Here is a 17196-nt window from a genome sequence, read left to right as displayed (position 1 = left end):
GGTTTTAATTAACATTCCCCAAAAACAAAAATAGTAAGATTTTAAGTGGTATTATGAGACATCTTAATTATTTATATTTTCTATCATTTATCAAATGACAGGAGGTCCACGGAAATCAAGTGAATTACCCAAGGTCAAACAACTAGTTAGCAGCTGGACTTTGTCCAGACATGGGTATCTTCTGGTTCCCAGTACAAGGGTCTTTTCACAAAATTGCTCCAACTGAATACTGGGGGTCCTAGAAATAGAACTATGTTAAGGGAAAATACCATATACTAAATGCAGGTTAAAATTATTTTTAAGAGCACAGCATTTCCATAAAATGTAACAGCTCATCATAAATTATAAAACCTGACTTGTATTTGTTTCCTAACTGTGGTAAAAGCTTCAAGTATCCTGTAAAATTTATAAGAATTTGATTTCATAAACCCTTCCCTTCCTTTTCACTTGTCTCCCAACCCCTCCCATAAATAAATGGTAAAACTAAGTCTACAAACAAATCATAAATTATAAAACCTGACTTGTATTTGTTTCCTAACTGTGGTAAAAGCTTCAAGTGTCCTGTGAAATTTATAAGAATTTGATTTCATAAACCCTTCCCTTCCTTTTCACTTGTCTCCCAACCCCTCCCATAAATAAATGGTAAAACTAAGTCTACAAACAAATCCTATTATCCTGGTCAAGAGGTTAAGCTATTACTTTAGATCCAAAGTTAATTTCTCAGCTTCCACACAGATCCTCATGTTCCCTTTTCTAGTATAACGTAACTAGATGCCGCACTGCATGCTTTCATGTAAATAGAAAGTCTTTTCCTAACTAGAATTGTCAAACTTCCAAATGATTTTCTTACCCCTAAGAATCTAAACTGATCCTCAAATATAAATTAATGCAGAAATGTTCTATGCCTTGCTTAGACAGGAATGAAAGGCAAGAAGACAAATGTACTTGATAGAAATCTTCTGTTGTTATTATAGTACTAGCAATTAGAACTTAAGAACAAATTTTCAGGACATAATGGTGACTATTTTAAGCTTATTTGGGTTAATGACAAAAAAATGCTTCGACAACAAATGAACTATTTCCTTTATTTATTGCCTCTTCATGATACCTAAGAAGAAAAATCAAACTAACAATCCACCAAAACAAAGCATGTGTTCCAGTCTTCTATGTGGAGTATGAAACTTTCAAAGGAAATAAGTGGATACTAAACTATTTGGGAGTAAGCGTACAGAAGGGGTGGTTTGTATTTACAGGTAGACTATTTTTTGTTTTGTTGGCTTCCTGATTACTGGTCATTTATTTCAGAACATGAGAACCCAATGAAAAACTAAAACTCACAATTTTTATCTACTTCATAACATAACCGGAAACGAAGAGTTGGTATCAGTGGACAACATGTACAACAAATTGGGGATAAATTAATGTCACAATTTTTGAGACAAATGCACAACAGGTTTACACTTCCACATCCGTATCATAGGTACCTCTCAACAAACATCCTTATGGAGTTGTTGGTAGACTAGAACAAGCAGTATTATTTCCATTTGACAGATCAAGAAACTCATGGAGGTTAGATGACACATCATGGTCCAAGGCTAGTAGCTAGCCTGCTGTGATAAAAACCAAAGTCCTTAGGTACCAAGTGCAGCAGTCACTCCACAACACTGCCTCAGTTCACTTCACTCATTTCAAGTAATTTGCAACAAGAATAACAGAAAAGCTAATCTACTGTTTTTGGTCTTTTTTTCTTTCTCGCTTCCCACACTCTATGAACCCAGTGATTCAACTATATTTGAGCCCAACATTGGGCTGAGAAAAGCTAAGCAAGCACTTCCTACACACATCTGTATATTCTATAAACTGGGGTTCATTTTGCACAGGTGATTGGGATTCCATTTAACCACTTGTATGTACACAATTCTTTCTAAAGTCAAACCGAGCACAGGCTGAAGTTTCATGTTTTAGAGAAGAGGGAAGCAAAATTGTTTTGAAATTCTCTGTGAAAAACAGCCTGTTGTATTAGAACAAACAGCAGCTTGTTCCTATCATTCCTTTGTTTGACAAGTCTGGGCTGGCTAGAAAGGTCATTTATGCCTCAAAGCATCAAATTAACATTTGAAGACATGAATTTTAAAAATGGCTATTTGCTTCTGTTCTGTGAATGGCTAATGCAGTACACACACACACACACACACACACACACACAAAGGAGAAAAACCCACTACAGACTTAGCCAACACACACACACATGCACACACACACACACACACATACACACAAAGGAGAAAAACCCACTACAGACTTAGCCAACACACACACACACACACACACACACAGGAGAAAAACCCACTACAGACTTAGCCAACACACACACACACACACACACACACACACACACGAGAAAAACCCACTACAGACTTAGCCAACACACACACACACACACACACACACACACACACACACACACACACACACAGGAGAAAAACCCACTACAGACTTAGCCAAGTCTCCAAAAAGACTAAAAACAGTAACAAAAACAGAAAAAGAAAAAGGAAACCCAAAACTTTTCCCAGGCAAACCGAGCATTGATTTTATATCCACGTCAACACACGTGCTCTTAATTAAGTCTCATTCTTTAACAGAATTAAGAAGGTAGCTGCAATTGTCAAATGTTTAAGCAATACAGGAGAAAAAAATCACTAATTATCATAAGATGCTAATTATCATTAGCAAATCATAAGATTCTTCCCTCTTAACCCTTCGCTCATAACCCTTCTGCCCCAACACCAGTATTGACTGTACAGGATAAACTCCCAACTTACTTAGTACTATCTTGGTTCAAACAACAGCTTTTTCCTAAAGTTCCTGTATTATTTTCCCAACACAAATCTATATTCATATATATTTGAAATGTAAGCTGTCATTACTAACTACAACCCTCAACTGCATAAATATGCATTCAAGATCAGAAAATACTTTGGTTCCATTGGAAAGATCAAGGGATGTAAAGTCTGAAAAATTCACTATACATTTTTACAAAAGTGATTCATTTTCTATAGATATACACTGAGAATACCACAAGCTACCTTTTAGAATATTATGGGAAATGTAATATTTTAAATTAGTTATGATTTAATGAGATAATATAAACAATATAGAAAATAAAATTTGAGAATCTTACTAATTCCCTAAGTATTGTAAGAAAATTTTAAGAAAAAATTTAAAGTATAAGGAAAACTACAAAAACATTACTATGACAATTCAAAATCTCTAAAATGCAAATTTATTTTGATTTTTTTTAACATTTTATTATCTGAGAGACAGTGAGCACACAAGCAGGGGAGGTACAGAGGAAAAGGGACAAGCAGGCTCCCCGCTGAGCAGGGAGCCCCACATGAGGCTTGATCCCAGAACTCTGGGATGATTACGTGAGCCGAAGGCAGATGCTTAACCACCTGAGCCACCCAGGCGCCCCTAAAATGCAAATTTATTTATTTTTTAAGATTTTATTTAGTTATCTAACAGAGCGCACAAGCAGGGGGAGTGACAGGTAGAGGGAGGGAGAAGAAGCAGGCTCCCCGCTGAGCAGGGAGCCCAATGTGGGGCCTGATGCCAGGACCATGGGATCATGACTCGAGCCAAAGGCAGATGCCCAACCAACTGAGCCACCCAGGTGCCCTGCAAATTTATTTTTAAAAATTACCTCATCTAGAAATATTCTATGATGTTATATAGTTCATAAAATCAAGTCACAATGATGTTGCTTCCTCAAGGAGCTTCCAACCTCTCCTCTTCTCACTCTTTAACCCCTTGCAATCTGGCTTCCATTACAAACATCCCATGGTCAGGGGTTCCTTTAAAGGTAATTAATAATCTCATAAATGAAAAGCACAAAGGCCTTCTCAGGCCTCATTCTCTTTGACCTCTCTACAACATCTGACACTACTCCATAAAACCCTTTAACTTGGTTTCTGGCAAGTTAACTGGCATCACTCTCCAACAACCTTTCAAAACACCTCTTTTCTCAGTACCTTTCACTTATCATTCATGGATCTAAATGAGCCTGAGTCTGAGTAGGAGACTCAAACTTCATATCTGCCCTTACTGTAAAAGATCATGCACAGAGATATGCCCTTTATATAGATCTGCCCCACTGCACAAGTCCTGGGGATGCCAATCACACAAATGGCAATGTGAACTGCTACCCACTGGAGCTGAGCAATGGAGTGGCTCTGTCCTTGGATTGTCCTCCGGCCTTAACATGGATAAGGCTTCCTCTTTCTGAACAACATCCATTCCCACACTTTGTACTGCAGAACACACCAAATACACACACACACACACACGGCAAGCTCCCAAGTCTGTATCTTCACCTGTTTTCTTCTGATGACCAGTCCTCCCTGCCCAAGTGTTTGCTAGCTATCTCCGTAAGTACAATACATATTTATATCCACCTGTACCTTATTTATCTCCTGTCAAAAGCAGTACCACTTCCAAGCCATGTTAGACTCCTTCATTTCAATTATGTTGGTCACAGCGGATCTTGTAAATGCCTTCCTCTACATTCTCTCTCGTATGTATTGCCTCACCTTCATTCCCAAAGCCCTTCTAAATCAGGCTTTACCTCTAACCTTAATGGATGAGCTCACCCTGCCTGTCTCCACCATCTTGCCACTGCAATCTAGACTACCAATCTAAAACACAGGTAGGAGCACTGCATTCCCTATGCTCAGACTAACTTTATATGCTATGCTAGAATTGTAACTATATTCTATAGGAAAATCGAGAGCCTCGGATTGTGACCCCATCTCTCTTCCACTCTCCTTCATCTTTACATTTTCTACTTCATCCACTTTATAAACATTGTCATTAACTAATATATCAAGAAATCTAAAATTTTCCTCCATTAGATCCCCACATAAAAAATTATTACAACATAGTCATGTGAAACAAGTCAACTGTGATATATATTAATAATTAACCATGTCAATGTACACATTTCCAATCAAAATCAGCTTATTAGTTCAACTGTTTACTTCAAGATTTGCTTTTTTAAGTAAATTTCACTTAAAAAGCAAGATACCCCTAATGTTTATTGCAGCATCATTTACAATAGCCAAACTATGGAAGCAGCCCAAGTATCCACTGATAGATGAATGGATAAAGATGTGTGTGTGTGTGTGTGTGTGTGTGTGTGTGTGTGTGTGTGTACACACAAATATATGTATGAATATATAAAATGGAATATTATTCAGCCATAAAAAAGAATGAAATCTTGCCATTCACAACAACATGGACAGAGCTAGAGCATATAATGCTAATTAAAATAAGTCAGAGAAAGACAAATACCATATGATCTTACTCATTTCTGGAATTTAAGAAAAACAAATGAGCAAAGGGGAAAAAAGAAAGAGAGATACAAACTTAGAAACAGATTCTTAACTACAGAGAACACACTGATGGTTACCAGAGGAAAGGTGAATGGTGGGAAGGTTGAAATAGGTGAAGGGGGATTAAACAGTACATTTATCATGATGAAAAAAATAAAATAAAATAATAAAAAATACCAACCAGCAACTAAAGAGATTATCTGTCCAGTTAAAAAAAAAAGTAATCATGCCACCTGATTAAGTCAAGAAGCACATCATCACTCTCTCTAACTCACATCAGCAGTGCTTCTTACAAAGTAGGCACTCACTAAATGTCTCAGAATCTGCACCTCAAATGAGCAGCAACACCTCACTGTCCCTCTAGCCACAAACAAGTTGTTTTCAACTGAGGTTGATCTTCCCTGCCATCTCAAAACACAAAGTGATAAAGATGTAACAAACCCAAGGAATGAAGTAACTTTTTCTCTAAATTACTGAGAATTGGTTTTATAATGGTAGCAATGGACCTGTAGTAAATCCTTCACAGTATTTCATCTTCCCCTCCTTGTGACTACTAACACAGTCAGCGACAGTGAGAGGCACAGGCCACAGTCATTAAAAAGCACACAGCTACCCAGAAAGCAAACATGTGAAGCCCATTTTAAACAAAAACCAACACGTAAAAGCTGGAGCAGAAGAGGTTACAACAATATGAAGACATTTAATGAACTATGACTATGTTCTACATCCCTTGATGTATTTCTGGCATCCCTGTAATTTTGAAAATAAAGTAGCCTAAGAGAATCACCAAAATGGTGGCTTGCTCAGGAAAATGCCTAGAACACTAATAAATTAACAGATTAAGGAAGTCCTATATAAGTTAGAGCCCCTCTAGGTACTGCCCATTATAAACGTAACTCTCCTATGGTCCCAGTCCCCTCCAATGATAATATTAAAATCTACCAAGCTCCTCCCTAACCTGTCCAGGAGCCATGATCAAGGTACAAAGGAACTAAGGAGGCCCTCTTCAGTACTGGAAAGGATTTCTCAACGTGACAGACGTGGTGGACTGGACAATAAAATCCTGTTTGGGTTTTGTTTTTTAAAGTGAGTTGGAGGCCCACCGTGGGACTTGAATTTATGACCCTGAGATCAAGAATTGCATGCTCTACCGACTGAGCCAGCCAAGAGCACCAAAATCCCATTTTTATTAACTGGGTCAGAAAGAATCATTGTAAATGTAAGATGTTTAACAAGGTAAGATAAGAATTTTATTAAAACAGCTGTTTGATTACTACTAAAAAAGAAATACATGCACTAGAATTTTTATAAAAAACACCAAACTTAAAAAATATAGAGAGATAACTGAAACATTTTGCAACTATTATAAGGAAGACTAGTTCAAACATGAATCACCTGTCGATGCCAAGTCTAGGGGAAATTTTGATGAGGAGCAGAATATGTTCATACTCCCCACAGAATGCTCATTAGGAAATACAGTAACTATATAGTGAAGAAACTGGAAAACCCTTGACCAAGTAATTATCACAGTCAAAAGCACCAATGAGAGGCAGTGGATTTCATGTGCCTCCAGATGTGATACGCATCCTTGAGAACACATTACTTATGTAGCATTCTGTCAGGGAATACCTAACCTGAATCACATCATGAGAAAACTAAGTAAGAAACATCCCATTAGAAAGAGAAGGAATCTTTGCCGCATCTCCTGCGAGAATGAAGACCATTCTCAGCAATCAGACTGTCGACATTCCAGAAAATGTTGACATCACTCTGAAGGGACACACAGTTATTGTGAAGGGACCCAGAGGAGCCCTGCGAAGGGACTTCAATCACATCAATGTAGAACTCAGTCTTCTTGGAAAGAAAAAGAAGAGGCTCCGAGTTGACAAATGGTGGGGAAATAGAAAAGAGCTGGCTATCTGTAGTCACGTACAGTACATGATCAAGGGCATTACACTGGGCTTCTGTTACAAGATGAGGTCTGTGTATGCTCACTTCCCCATCAACGTTGTTGTTCAGGAGAATGGTTCTCTTGTTGAAATCCGACATTTCTTGGGTGAGAAATACATCCGCAGGGTTTGGATGAGGCCAGGTGTTGCTTGTTCTGTATCTCAAGCCCAAAAAGATGAGTTAATTCTTGAAGGAAATGACATTGAACTTGTATCAAACTCAGCTGCTTTGATTCAGCAAGTCACAACTGTTAAAAACAAGGACATCAGAAAATTTTTGGATGGCATCTACGTTTCTGAAAAAGGAACAGTTCAGCAGGCTGATGAATAAGATCTGAGTTGTCCATCTACAGAAACAGCAAGATGCCAGATGATTTTTCAGACTTATTTGTGATATTTTAAAGATGCAATAAAAGCTATACTGGTTTGGAAAAAAAAAAAAAGAAAGGGAAGATTCTATTCTTTAAAAATGTCAACTGTCATAAAAGATAAAGTCTTTGGAAATATCCCAGATTAAATGAGGCTAAAGAGAGAGAACTAAATGCAACACCTGATTCCAGACTGGGTCTTGTTACTGAAAAGGGGCGGGGGGGGGGGCAGGGAACAATCTATACAGAACATTATTGGACCAACTGAAAAAACTGGAATATAAAGAGTAAATTAGTTTTAAAAGTTTCATCAGTGTTAAATTTACAGATGACCACTGTACTCTCTAGTGGTTTCATAAGAAAATATCTCCATGAAACTCATTCTCAAAGGGTTCAGAAAAAAACTGTGTGTGTATAGAAAGTAAAAGAGCTCAATGATAAATAGGCTAAAATGTTAAGTGAATAGAGGCAAAAAGTTTACAAGTAGCCTTTACTATCTGTACAACTTCTCTGCAGTTTTGAAATTATCATATTTTTAAATTTTAAATATAGAAAGTGTATATGCATCACTCTAGTGTTCTGCCACCTAATCTCGTAAATACAGTGCTTATATTTAAATAGTATTATGAGAAAGAGGCTTCATTATATAATCATTTTATAGCCTTGGAAAGCAAACAATAGCTTTCCTCACTGTAACGGAGAAGGGATACCTGTATCAAAGAACGGTTTAAAAGCAGCCTCCACACTTCCACGGCTGAGTGTAAAAGAGCAGATCCTGCTTCGACAAGGTATGAATGTGCAGTAACAATACAGAAGGGGAAAAAAGCTATTCTGCTCACATCACTCCACTGCTTAAAACCTCCAGTTATCCACCCATTTGCTACCGGACAGAATGTAAAGTTCAGACTCCCTAGCTTGGCACACAAGACCCTTCGCAATCTGGGGGAGCTGACCTCTTGATATTTACCTGCTGCCACCACCACCCCCATACACACACCCTCAACTTTGCAGTCACGCTGACTCTAAGCCCTGTGCCTTTACACAAGCTATTCCCTCTGCGTACACCGTCCTTCTCTGCTGGCCCCCTCTTTCCGGTGAGCCCTTTTGTTATGCTTCCTGATTAAGCTTAAATGCCACTGACTCTATGAAGCCTTTCTTGACTCTGCCGGCAAAGTTAGTCTTATACGCTATACTCTGCTCCCAAAGAATTACGTCCATATTTTTGGGCTGTATGAGGATTCCTCTCTTTCTGTGAGTTTCTCCAAAACTAGAATATAAGGTTCCTAAGAGCAAGGATTGTGGTCTAGAGCTGCAGTGTCTTCCAAGCACAGTGCTTCATAAACACTGACTAGATGACTAAATTAACTTCTCTAAATAGAACAGGTTCAACAGTAGACAACAGCTAACACCTGGAACACTTACTTTGTATTAGATACTAGTGTTAAGTGCTTTGCAAATACCAACTTACTCCTCACCACAATCCTAAGAGGTAGGTTTTTCTCTATTTTAACCTCCCTGAAATGCGATGTGTCATAATTAAATGGGCAGTGTATTTTTCTTAGAGTAAAGCAATGGTGCTTCTTACAATGGTGTGAGTGTTGATAAAATATGGTATCATTCCCAGATATTCCTTTATAGTTACAGATGAGAAAACTGTGGCACAAAAAAGAATTAACTTGCTGAAAGTTGCACAGAAGAGTCAAGATTCAATCTTATGACTCCAGGATCCATACTCGTAAACCACGATGTTATACTATCTCCCCAACAAGAGTGATCCCATAGCATGGATAGCCTACTGGCACCAGAGCCAGGACAAATCCAAAAGTGAAGCCCACTCCCAGGACCCTGAAAAATAGCTAGGATAAAGCTCAAGATTAGAGGCAGTGAATGAAAATGGACCTTGAAGTGTCTGAAGAGAAAGTCAAGAGCCCCATCAGCATCTGCTGTCTCTGGGCAAGGCCTGGGTCTAAGCCCTGGCTCTCTCTCTGTCCCCCACCTCGGGAGATATGCTCCACATCTTGACTTTCTCCCTTAGGTCTGCCCTCAAGTTCCCAATATATATAATCCTAATTCTCTCCAAACTAGTAATTACCAAAAAAGAGACCTAATCAAGCCTTCTGCCCTATATCTTCATGCCTGATAGTTACCTAGCCTCAGCTCAAACACGTAAGCAGTTTATTTTCAGAAAGATGGAGAAAGATACTCCTTATATTCAAGTCCATCTCCTTCTAATTTCCACCCTCAATCCTTTGTCTGCCATCAGAGCCTGCACAGCAAACTTTACTTCCTTGTTCTCAAGACAGTCCTTGCCCTTCAAAAACTAGATTCTTGAGGTAACAACCATAAGCACCCTGCCTACTTCAAAACTTGTCATCACCAAAGGAAGGAAGTAATGGAGGAAGAAAGGGCTAGTAATAACAAAGGCATAAGCAAAGTTTAAAAAAAACAGAGACTGGGCAGTTCATTTGTGGGGGACAGGGAGTGGGGGTGGGGAGGGGAGTAAAGGTTCATGGAGGAAGGGGCTTTTGAGGATAAAATGTTGTCCGCTAGGGTCAACATTCACTATTAGACTGGGATAAAATTTTATAAAAACAAAAAGCTGAACTTTTAAACATAAGATGTTTTTTGGTTTCTAACATTCTTGTTTTCAATTTATGATTCTGGGCAGAAGGCTCATTCATTGGCTTGTATAATTTGTGCAGTGCTGAATGCATAGATAACCATCCAAATGACAGTGGAATGCAGGGTTGGAATAAACAAAGTGAAACTTACCATCTGGGTGGTGCCATCTGATTTGGAGCAGTATCACTTCCTGAGATTTTATGTGTATTCTTCACTAACAGAAGGTTGCCTCATGTACTTCATTTCTCCAGTTCTAAGATAAGAAACTAGCACAAATGCAACCTCTGTAATTGCTTCTTAATAATGAGTGACCAAGTCAGACTGATCCAAAGAACAACTCCCCACACACTACCCACTCCACATGCCAGCAGCCCCCATTCCACTGCTGCAACTTGTCTGACATGCTATATAACAAGGATAATGACTAATGCTGTGCACCAACTCCCTGTGAGATCAGAAAAATGATGTAGCTTGGTAAAAACACTAGAAACTTCTGTACAGAGAACATCTAAAAACCTTATTGTAAGTGATCTTTCTTCCCATGTGATGTTAAATGAGTCACTTACTGGTCCAGAAGCAAGTGAAATGTTTGTTAGAACTTTTAGATATACTGTTAAGAAGCTAGGGCACTAGTATCATTTCAACTTTAACATGGTCCTTAGATCGTTTTCTGATCTCTAAAGCACATGTTGGCTTGTTTGTGTGGTTATTTTCTAGTTCTTTATCAATCAGTTCAGTGTGATGCCTTCCAAACAAGATGACAGAACTTAAAGATTACTACTGCAAATTAACACCGCTGGTACACGTAGTTCCTAATGCATGTACATACCATACACTTACAGAGACTTTGCAGTTTATCATCTACTTTCCAATGCATTTGACACTCTCAACAATCTTATGAAATAGATCCTCATTTCACAAGTGAAGAAACTGAATTTCAAAGACATCAAATGATTGGCCCAAGTCCCTACTGCTAGTAAGGAGCAGAGCTGGATTTCAACTTAGGTCTCTGGTTGCAATTTCCTATTAATAAAATCTATTAATCTATTAACAAAATCTATTAACAAAATCATGGCTACTTCTAACCAGCTAGCTGCACACCTAACTCCAGCTTGGAAAAATCCCCATTATCTGTTGCAAATCCTCTTCTGTGATGAATGCAACCAGGGGGCAATGGCCATTTACTACCACTGTTCTAAAGGGCTCTCCTAAAGGTTTGCATTGTATGGATGATGAATGATACTCTAGACCAGTGCTAATATAACTTTCTACAGTAATGTTCTTATACCCCTGAACTGTTCAATACAGTAGCCACTAGCTACCTGTGGTTACTATGCACTCGAAATGCATAACTGAGAAACTGAACTTTTACTGTATTTAACTTTAATTAATTTAAATTTAATTAGCCATGTGTGATTAGTGGCTTAGTGGGCAACTCAAGTTCTAGACCATGAAGATTGGAAGCAAAGCTAAATGTTAACATCTTAATGTTGTAGATGTAAGCACAAATGAAAAAGAAAATCAACTAAATCTCAAGCCCAGAGCACAGCAGTGGTTCATGGGAACTAGAATAGATGTGATACCATCGAAAGTAATACGACCAAAAGATAATCATAGAATAATCTTTCAATCTTTGCAGACTCTCTGGTCAGCCAAATCTAATGAGTGACTGTTGATAGCATCAACTATAAAGGGCAAATAACTCTATTCTATCCGTCACAATAGCTTTCTTGGGGAAAAAAAGAGCGTATCACTGCATGGAAACTACACCAACTAAATTATAAACAGGAGCTGATGGATATGAAAAGCAAAGTATCTGAGTAAATCAGGCATTATTTCTCTAATAATGCTGTATCTTTACGCCAAAGAATTTAAAGGAACATCTTACAGAACAAGCCATCCACTTGTCTGTGTACCTAAAGTATCACATCCACACGTCTATCACCATCCATAACACTTCCCTCTGAAACATTTGTTTCTGTCTTCCCATCTCATTCATCTAGCTAGGTACTAAAAGGTTTCATTTAAATAAAATAGACTAGTTTGGCATCAAATTCTTTGTTTTAAAATTATTGATACTTTCAGGGCACCTGGGTGGCTCAGTCACTTAAGTGTCCAACTCTTGGTTTTTGGCTCAGGTCACGATCTCAGAGTCCTAAGATCAAGCCCTGAATGGGGCGCTGCACTCAGCACAAGTCTGCTTGAGACTGTTTCCCCTCCTTCTCCCTCCCGCTCTGCTCCTCCCCCTGCTCACACAATCTCTCCACCCTCCCCCAAATAAATAAAATCTTTAAAATAAAAAAAATATATTGACACCTGCAAAAACCCCAGATAGGTTTTATGAGTCCCGTGAACAAAAGCACCTGTCATTTCGTATTCCTTTAGCTTCATCCATGTTCAAAGCACCTAACTGATGCTGATAACAGAACTGAAATCCAAGTCAAGGCCTGGAGTCTTCATTATGATTCTTTAACTACTTTTTGTCCTTTACTGTCCACTTAATTTCTCATTGCCTCAGTACCTCATTTTTTAACTGATGGGATGACTAGATCTCCTCGAAGGAACTTTGATTTTAAAACTCAACTCCTCCGGGGCACAGGGGTGGCTTAGTCAGTTAAGCGACCAACTCTCGGTTTCAGCTCAGATCGTGATCTTGGGTTGCGAGATCAAGCCAGGAGTCAGGCTCCGCACTCAGCAGGGAGACTGCTTGAGATTCTCTCTTTCCCTCTCCCTTTGTCCCTCTCCACCACCTGCACACGCTCGTTCTTTCTCTAAAATAAATAAATATATCTTTAAAACAAAACAAAACCTCAACTCTTCTGTGATATCCTCAATGGTTTTCAGTTGGACTCAAGAACTTAGAGCCTCCTATTAAGAAAGTCACTTATTTTGCTTAAATAGCAAAATCTATGAGATGTACAATCTGCTTCAAAATTTTACAGATCAATAGTCCACCCACTGTTCAAAATTCTGAGTATACCAGTTTTTAAGTAAAGAAAAAGACATTCATTTGTAATATTTCAAAACAAAAATCCTTCCTAACAGCACAAATTAAAATGTACACTCTTAAGAGGTAAGGATCTAATTATACTGTTAACAATCTGGAACACTAAGAAAAGCACATACTAACATGGACCTTTTCTGGTGAGTTTTTGCTTTTCATTTCTTTCAGACTCTACTCACATTGCAGTCACAGCCTGTTCAGGCTTTCCAGCTCCTGTGTTCAGCAATTCTAAACTGAAAAACTGTGACTTCTAACAATATTTGAGACAGATAAGCATATGAAAAGAACAAACAGCTTTTCTACCTATGTGAAGACTTTTTTTTCAAACATGGATCAATATATACTCAAAAAAATCAACTTTGGAAACTGAATTCAAGCAATCTTAGTTGGCATAGTTGAATAATTTTAGTTTAGTAATCTTCTAAACCTGTTCAGTGTAGATAATATATACCGAAGCAAGACCCTTTAGCAAAGATAGGCAGTAAGTTCCTTGTGCTTTTCATTTCTACAACAGCAGTTCCAACCTAATTTCACTTAATCCAACCAAATGTAGGCATTATCTCTTTGACTCTTTCTATCCATCATTCTCATTCATTTCCTCCACACCTGTTCACTTCCCTTAACTTCTGTTCTTTCATGTGGGCTTTATGTTTTTCCAGGTTTAGTAACTTACTTATTTTTGACCATCCATCTTTTCAATTAACTCTGTCTTGCAATCCAAGAGTGGTAGCTGGCAAGGCAGGAGGCTAGGGCTACTGAGCTATGTAAGGCCAAAGGAGGTGGCAGAGCTATACTAAATCACTCCCATGGGGATGGACCTATAGGGATGAAAGCCTTGATTTAATCTCATTGGCATGAGGTCCTAATCAGCTGGCTAAAAAACCTACCCTGCTGGTCACTCATTGCTTCTGAGAGATCAAGAAACAGTATGTTATCACACCCCCAGGAGGAAATCAGAAGTATATAAGCTCTGACAGGTATATAAACACCCAAGAGAAAAGATCAAAAGCAGCATGATATCAGAGGCTGTGGTTCCTGGAAATTACTGCTGGAGTTTCTAAAATTCTTATTAAAAATTTCAAGAAGTCTCATAGTTTCTGGGGGAAAAGATGAAGCTATATGAAGAGAAGTTTCACTAGTAGGAAAATCCCAAGGGTAACCAGAATTGACACATCTTGAGAAGGCCTTCATGAGGTATGACCAAGTAGAGCAGCACTGTGAGAACCAAGCCTTTCTGCTTCCTTTCTCTATATTCCTTCCCAGCATTTGGACTCATTGAGCAACAAAGAAATGCCTTTTGTTCTACAAGCTCATGTGCAGAGAGCCCACTTCTACCTGCCCTTCCTGTCCTCAGTGATTCCCACAATCTGCATACTTCTCTCCCCAACCCACACGTAAGAAGGTTAGACAAAGATTATGATCTGTGCTTTTGGTTTTACAGTAAAATCAGGCTGCTGGTATTCCAAACCCTGATAAGCTTATCTTGAATAACTCAAGCTCCCATTACCTTTCATTGGTAAATTTTTTATGAAGGCTTTTTGCCCTTAAAGTTCTCAGTTGTCTAAAACAGAAGGAAGAGGAGGATGAAGAGGAACAAGTTCTAAAGACCTAACTAATCCTTCTGAGGTAGAATATAGTATATACATTAACCAATTCAAGCTCATTCAGCAACACGTACCAAAAGTTGGCTTTTAGGTAACTGACTACTGATACTACCTTCTAACTCCGTGACCTTTGTGAGTTGTAGAGAAATGTGGCCCACAATCTTTATGTGGCCAATCCCAGTTATCATCTCCCACCCATCGCAACAACAAACAGTCTTATACAGGAATCAGCAAGTATTTCTATCCCAAATACTCCTGTGCCAATACACTAAAACAACAACCCCTTCATAACATACTAAGTACCTCTACATTAAAGACTCCACTTCATACATTTTGGCTTCTAAACTAAGAAGCGAAAGCCTACTTGAGGTCCACCACATTAACTTCTCTGTGTACTACATGACTGCAGAAAAGCCTACAAGAAATACAGAACTGTTGGTTCTGTTCCAGCCATAGAGAACAGTGACTGAAAGCATGGGCTTTGAATCCAAACTTGAGTTCAAGTCCCAACTTATATGTGTTAGCTCTATTTTCTTAAATGAGTAATAACCTCCCCACAACCCAGTTTCCTCATCTACAAGTGAGGATTCAAATGCCATCTATTTCACAGCCCTATTGTGAGTATTAAAGCTTGAATAAAATAATACAGAGAAAGGGATTAGTATAACGCAAGAAATAAAGTGTTCAACTTTTATTGCAGTTTCTATTATTGGGGTCACCTCTGTTTCTGTTACTAAATGTCTTTGGTTCCATTTTCCTATAACCCTATTTGCCATATCCCCAGTTTCAAGAAAATCTTACCTTGAACGAATAAACACAGCATTCCCAATCCAATCCAATCTATATAATCAGGTATCTCAACTACAAGAAAAAAGCGCCAAATGAAGCATTATTTGTTCTGTCCCATGGCCACAAACTTATTAAGTGGCTCTATCACAAATGTGTTACTAGCTTTTACAGAGAATCACATGAGAACGTCTGTACATAACAGTACCAGAAAAACAAACCAAAAGCAGGTCCTACCATGAATAGGTCAACGGCATCCTCTGCAGAAACGAGAAAAAAAAAAAGATAAACACCAACTGTTTAATCTTCTATCCAATACATCCCACTCCCCCTGCTTGTGTTCCCTCTCTTGCTGTCTCTCTCTGTGTCAAATAAATAAATAAAATCTCTAAAAAATAAAAAAAGGGGCGCCTGGGTGGCTCATTTGTTACATGTCTGCCTTCGGCTCAGGTCATGATCCCGGGATCCTGGGATCAAGCCCCACATCGGGCTCCCTGCTTGGCAGGAAGCCTGCTTCTCCCTCTCCCACTCCCCCTGCTTGTGTTCCCTCTCTCACTGTGTCTCTCTGTCAAATAAATAAATACAATCTTTAAAAAAAATAAAAAATAAATAAATCTTCTATCCAAATAAAAATGTACTGAAAGTGGAACAATGTCCTGATTTTAACACTATCCCAAAAACACACCTGTACACTATTTCTAATTTTCATCAACTAATCAGTGGGCAAATATCTATAATTCTTTATTTTTTCTCTTTTATAATTTTATTGTACTATGTCTTTTTCCTTAATCACCTAAAATCCCTTGGAGAAAAATAATTCAAAAAATAAATTAAAAAAAAACTTAAAAATCCATTAATCGAAATAGGTATTGGGGGCTCACTCCTCTGAAACATACAGTCTTATTTAATTTCCCTCCCAATCCTATTTCATGGGCATAGCAGAGTTCTTTCACACCAAGTTCCTCAGTTTAGGGGTTGTTTGTTGCCATTTATTTCCCCTTCCACAGACAAGACAGAAGTCTCCTATTATAAAGTATCTCAATCTAAGTGACTAGGACTCCAACAAGCAGGAGTTAAATCCTTTTAAATTTTAAAAGCATAACTAATTCTACAGAGTGAAAGAAAAAAAAAAAGATTTTAGTCACTCTACCTATCTGACCTCTCTGCTGAATAACTCAAACTTAGGTGCCAAACTAAACCCTTACTTTGCCACACCCAAACCCCTCCAGTAAACAGGCACCACCCCAGTGTTCAAAGCAAAAACTAAACCATGTTGATTTGTCCACCCTTCTCTATCTCCACCAGCCCATAGTAGCACGAGCTAATAGTGCCTAAACTATGGCAACCACCTTTTCTTCTCTACTGGATACCCTGCTTCCACTCTTGCATTCACCGAACTATTCTCCATACAGCAGCCAAGGGGTGGCTTGCCACTACACTCAGAATAAAAGCTACTCACGTACCATGCCTTAA

At 38.4% G+C, this 17196-nt stretch overlaps 1 protein-coding gene and 1 pseudogene across 2 annotated transcripts in view; one reads left to right on the top strand and one right to left on the bottom strand.

Moving 5' to 3' along the window:
- The window catches only part of ZSWIM6 (zinc finger SWIM-type containing 6), a 190057-nt gene that overhangs the window by 99463 nt on the left and 73398 nt on the right, over positions 1-17196 (bottom strand). The window lies entirely within an intron of this gene.
- LOC114224682 (large ribosomal subunit protein uL6 pseudogene) lies at positions 7091-7670 on the top strand (annotated as a pseudogene).

Source organism: Eumetopias jubatus, unplaced genomic scaffold, assembly GCF_037043125.1.
Source record: "Eumetopias jubatus isolate StellerSeaLion01/CBP00866 unplaced genomic scaffold, mEumJub1_p1.0 scaffold_5, whole genome shotgun sequence".
NCBI classification, from domain to species: Eukaryota; Metazoa; Chordata; class Mammalia; order Carnivora; family Otariidae; genus Eumetopias; species Eumetopias jubatus.
Note: the sequence above shows the minus strand (reverse complement) of the source record. Positions and strands in the feature narration are given on the sequence as shown.